The sequence below is a fragment of the Liolophura sinensis genome, chromosome 8, assembly GCF_032854445.1.
Source record: "Liolophura sinensis isolate JHLJ2023 chromosome 8, CUHK_Ljap_v2, whole genome shotgun sequence".
In the NCBI taxonomy this organism is placed as follows: domain Eukaryota; kingdom Metazoa; phylum Mollusca; class Polyplacophora; order Chitonida; family Chitonidae; genus Liolophura; species Liolophura sinensis.
In genome coordinates this window covers 14,495,106-14,501,105 of record NC_088302.1, presented here as the reverse complement: position 1 = coordinate 14,501,105, position 6,000 = coordinate 14,495,106, and positions in this window count along the sequence as shown.

The window sequence follows — 6,000 nt, the reverse complement described above, 5'->3', positions numbered from 1 at the left end:
TTTTCTTGTTCAGCTAACCCACATTCCTTTAGTAGTTTTGAGGTTTACTTTTGAACTCAGAACATTTACTGATGCATTTGGCTATATGCCTAGCTACACACTACATCTAATGTTTTTTACTTTTAAAACCTGTCTGTGAAATGCATTGAAGTGCTGGAAAGCAGGTTTTACGCAAGCAGCTAGGAATCCAGCTATGCCTGCAAATGAGTTTTCTGCAGTTTGTCAACTATTTGTGATGGTTTTGCATGTTTGCACAAACATTTCTCAGAGAAAAGAACTTCTTGGCTTTCTTTTTATTATGTTTGGAAACAAATCCTTAGCAAAGCACCGTTTCTGAATGATACGACTTGGTTGGCAATACCTGAGGCATACCTGAGCGTTAAAGGAAAGCAGATTCAAAATACTTGTCTTTATATCTCTTAACAATTAAAAAAAATACCTTATACGGTGTTTATTTATGAACGATGACCTGATAGTTGTAAAATGTTAACGAATTCAAATCCGTCTCTCCTATATGTTACTCATAAATATGAAAGGAACAGGCCGCTAATTGAACCTCGACCTAACCCCAGGCAAAAAGGCCAAAGTTCCATTTGATCGGTCAGTGGCCGTAGGGGGGATATCTTGGACGTTTTGTTGATTACTGCCCACCATTGTTAGTCAGCTGCCTTCCATCATAATCCCTCTCTGATTTCATTATTTAAATGGGGTCATTTCCAGTTACTTCCCTTGTGGGTACTGCTAGCTGAAGTCGTGGAGCGATGTAGTATATTATTCACGACATTACAGGCCGGAAATAGAAACACGAACGCGACCACTTCTCTGTCGCCCTAGGAAAGCCAGTGCGAAATTAGGGTAAAATTGAAACGTGGAGCGCTGAAGAATTCGATTGGTCAATATTTTAAGTCCTGCAGAACTGCAGTCCACCATTTGATTTGCTGTAGTTACGATAATTCTAGTGAAAACCGCCTAAACCTAAAAGCTAGAATAATACAGTGAAATCGAAGACAAAAGTTCTTGTTACTTTACAGTTATATGCCACTATATTAGCGGATATTTTGGGCAGCCCACGACTTTGGTTCTTAATGCAATGGCGGAAATGAACGTTGCTGTCTTGCACTGTATGGGTAACACGTTGCCAGTTTGCCACTGAACGTCATCACAAGGGAAGGAGTACCCAACAGATTACAGATTACCAGGTGCTGTAGGCGGGAAAGGTTCACTATGGTAATGGTGTTTGCTAGTATAGCAATCTGGGGGCGAATCATTGAATGAATGTATATATAACCATGTATTGCCATAAAATGTTGCCATGTATTGCCATATTTTGTCTTTACCCGCTCACTTTGTTTTCATTAAAGCTGGCAAAGCTGTGATTGGATTTTAATGTAATAAAGTTAATTGTTAAGTATGTTTCTATGCTGAATACAAAGTCTATCCTCACCTGGTAAAGAGTGTGCTCTTTTTAATTTCATCAAAACTCAAGTTCAGACGTAAGTTCTAGTTGTTACGTATGAAGACTACTGTGAGAACTATATGCGCTTCTTTTGCCGAAACCTCCCTGATTCGATTAGCGTAACACCTCCTAGCCCATGAACGATCCCTGATTGGATGAAAAGACCAAACCTTAGTACCAATCAGAATCTTGATTTCAAAACTGATATGGAATGACGTACTGAGGTTCGACCTCAACAGCTGAAGAGAGTTCCGCTGACGTTAGATCTTGATAGAAACAGATAAATATAAGGAGCGGATAGTTTTATAATAACTTTAATGAGAAAGGAAATAGAATTTACTTCAAATCTACTTAAACTTATGGTCCGACTTCTAGACATGAGTTTAGTGAGTTTGAAAACAAATGTTTATATCAAATCTAGTCATCAACAAGTCAGTATAGATTCGACGTCTAAATACGCCTTCAGTGACAATGAAAATAGCTGTTTCTTCACATCTAGTAAGTGACAAGAAGGAATAGGGTTTAGAGCTTCAGTGACATTGGAAATAGAAGCGGGTATTCTTTTCAAATCTACTAGGACACAAGTTACGATAGGGCGTCTAGATCTAACTTTATTGAGATTGGTACCAAGTTTTGTTTCAGATCTGGTGTAAAGTTAGTATAGGTGGACTAGCAATAGTGTAAGACTGTCGTCGTTAAGTTGAATTAATCCTCTTGAATATTCGTTTATTCACTGCCCATATACTATGGTCAAGGCAATTCAAGCACCACCAGCCAATAACCGCAGCATGAGAAATCATACAATACCTTTTCATTTGTATATTAAATTGACTTTAGACAGGAGAAGACACTCAGTTTAATGAAACAAGGATAAACCAGGATCTACCTTCAGACAAGCGGTTAGTCTAAATTCTCAACATGAGATTTATTTTGGCAAAGAAGCTCTGCATTTGACTGGGAGCAATGTACGAGCTGTCTGGCTAGCGAGGAAAACCGATACCTTGTTACATAAAGAAGACAGAAATATCCTAACGAACTGCTTTCTGGAGTATAGTTCGTGATCGAGTGAAAAAGACGCCTGGTCCGGATAGAATTGACGTCCATGAACTTTCTGGATGTGCCTGGTAGCTTTCTTCCCTTTGATCTCGCCTAATCTAATGAAGATTCCTTCATAAATGACCGTTTATCGAAATTATTCGAGTTCCTGCGAATGTCAACTAAATCCTTCCGTTGAAATCTCTTCAACAAACGCCATTGCCGATGTTGACTTTGATGGGGTGGCCAAATCAGATCTAGCGTGAGCGAGGGCGACGACCTTGTAACTTCAACCAATGGGGAATTCACTAAAAGGATCATGCCGGATCTCGGACTGATTGAGACTTTCAGACAGGCAATAACATCCGGCATGCGCCGTGACTGCTGAATGGTTGAGGGACCAGACGGATTGTGTTAAAGCCGGAACGAGCCAATTTCGGACGCCCATGAGGGTGTTGGTAAGTGTCCTCCGTACTCTGAGGTGTGATTAGCACATGTCATTACCCCTTTGAATGATGACTTGTGACAGAGCAAGGTTTGGTTAGCTCTTTCCACACTTGTCTTGTCTAATGTACCATACACAGAAGGTAAAAACAGGTTAATGCTTAGTGACAGATTGGTTGGCTGGTAAACTGACTAGCATGTATTTGTTTAATTTATTGGTGTTTTTTGAAATGTTTCCCTTGTCTCTTGTGCGGGTAACCGTAAGGTTAATAAGTTGGGGAAATTGAGAAAAATAACTGCTGTCATTATTTAGTGCCTTAATGTGTTTTGTATCTGGTATTGAAACTGTTTTAATCGTCACTAGAGAAGTGATTGATAACTACAGTTTGTAAGCAACAATCAAATAAATAAATTACTATAGCTTAATTAATCAATCCTCTATTTATTTGATTGGTGTTTAATGTTGTGTTTAAGAATTTTTTCAGTTATATGACAGCGGTCACATTTATAGGTGGGGAAAATCGAAGTGCCTAGAGTACATCGCCGACCTTTGCCAGATAACGGTACCTCTCAAACCCGCTGACTCGAAGCCGTGCTCGAAGCAGCCAGAGATTGAGGCTTGAAGTTGAAGCGAGCCAGCTCTTTAATCATCTCCCAATTGCTTCTGTATACACCGTTTACCAGACAACGTATAGATTGGTTGATCCTAGCCTGAGTCACTACAATCCCATCACCGAAGTTGGTGAGGCTATAGCATTCCGTAAGGCTTTTTAGTGAGGTTGTGATACAAGTAAGACGACATTGGAACGACCTGCTAAATGGAGATATTGTCTTGCAAAGGACTAAATGGTGGCGAGTGCGTGTGAAAATTGTGGTTAGACACAAAGACAAATGAAAGTAAGGCAATTAGTGCCTGAAAGGGACGTTCTGTTACGAAGTTTGTAAAAATAAAACTGAAAAACGTGAGTGTTTGAGCAGCGTTTCAAAGAAAATGAAGGAGAATGCGTTGTTGAGTTTCAAGTACTTCCCACTGAACAATTCGATTTTCTCATTAATTAAAGTTATTTTTCCTTTAAAGTGTAAAAAAATGAAATCATTTTGGAGCTGCTATCCGTACCGACAATACAAGGAATTTGACGCCTGAAAAACGAGAACAGTTTAATGTTATTCGCTTTATCTTACATGCAATGGGCACAATGGAGGATAATAAATGGAACGACAGAGGGCTTTAGACAAACGATTACTTCGGAATGTCTTGCTTAGATCCTGGGCTAAGACTAAGACTCAATCTCTTGAAATCCATCAAAGCTATTCCTCACCACATTTTAAAGCAGCAAGACGAACAAGGCTGTGCTCATCCAGCGTCTCCACGAGCTTTCCGGGAAAATTACGATTTCATGGAAAACAGGATTACCGCTAGCCGGAATTGCGGACTTCTGTGAGACGGAAAATGCATTGGTAGTCAGGCGACAGGGATTCGATGTCCTGTAAATAGATGCATTCACTCTTTTTACAGCCTGCTATTTAAGCTCTCCGCTTCGCTGTAATGTCAAATGTGTGATCTACATAACCAATGGTGTCTGATGATCAAACAAACTTGGCCGGCTTCTTCGTGGATTCAGGTGCGACATGTTGATGGCGGGTTCTCTTACGAACCAAGTGTAGGGTCTTCGGTTATTCGGTGCACAAACAGATCACATTTGAGATTACTGTAGCGTCATGATAGTTATGTCAAGAGATCGATTCCGACTGTTTTCTCTGTGTTTTAAGTCCACCACATTAATGCAATGTTATCTCTACCATAACTGTCCACACGAGATAATGTTAATTATCATAAATGATAATTACAATGCACAATGGAAAACAGCTCCTAACTCTGAAATCAAGAAATGAGAAAATACTGGTCAACGTAAGATTCGAACTTGAGAAATGCGTGTGTTTGCTTTTGTTTTACATCAATAACATTTTATTCTCGTCCATCAGACAAAGGCAACAAATTGCCTTAATATTTTTACACATGGTCAGAAATTTCACAATGGAAAATTGTTCTCAACTCTTAAACTTAGAACTGAGAAAAGAATGGTCATCAAGAGATTGGAGCTTGAGGAATGTGTTTGTTTGCTTTGGATTTACAACATTTTCAATACATTATTTTTGATCATAAAGAACACAATAAAGAGCCTTGATGTTTTTACGTCTGAACATTAATTAAACGGACCATTGCTCCGAACTCTGAAAATCAAGATATGCAAAAATGATGGCTAACATGAGATTCGAACTTTAGTATTGAATGTGATACATGTGCTTTTGCATTTGCAAAGTGCTCAACATTTTTTCTCTGGAAAGTCAGGTCAGATAGTAGACATGATGCCCCGACCATGTAACGCCGACTAGTACTTACTCTAGCTCCTTTCTACTTGCTGTGTACTAATTTTGGCAAGACAGAGAAATTTTCGACCACAACGTATGGCCATATTATCACGCCTTATGACTCATCTCGCTTCATAATGCGTGAAAAGCCGATGCCGAGTCTAACTTGAGTAAGCAAAGTTTATGACAGTGCAGTTTGAACTCTTGCTCTAGTCTGTGGTGTCAGAAAACACATATAACTGCTACAAATCGGGTAACGTTTACGGGAGGAAGCAACTATACTGCTGACTAAGCTGACGGAATTTGTTTGTTGTCATATAGCAATATTCCCAAGGCTCCACCCATGTTTCGAAAACAACTCCAGCAGTGTACGCAAAGAAGTGCCCCTCTGTTTCAATTGCATTCCCCTGAAGCAAAGCACCAGTAGCTTCTGTCAAAGACTACATCTCGGTGCTCCAGAAAACTATTCCAGAAAGACACCAAGGATGGATTTTCCATCTGACGTCTCAGGTAACGCGTGGGAAATATGAAAAACACCTGTATGTTTTAAACGCCTGGGTTTAGCCTAAACATAAGCCTTATATAAGCGGCGTTCAAAGTGCAAAGCTGGGCCAAACATTTTAAACATGGTACCAGTTGCTGCCTCGTTTGGCACTCAGTACCCGGAGGTTAGAGCAAAGAGACAGCACCGATTG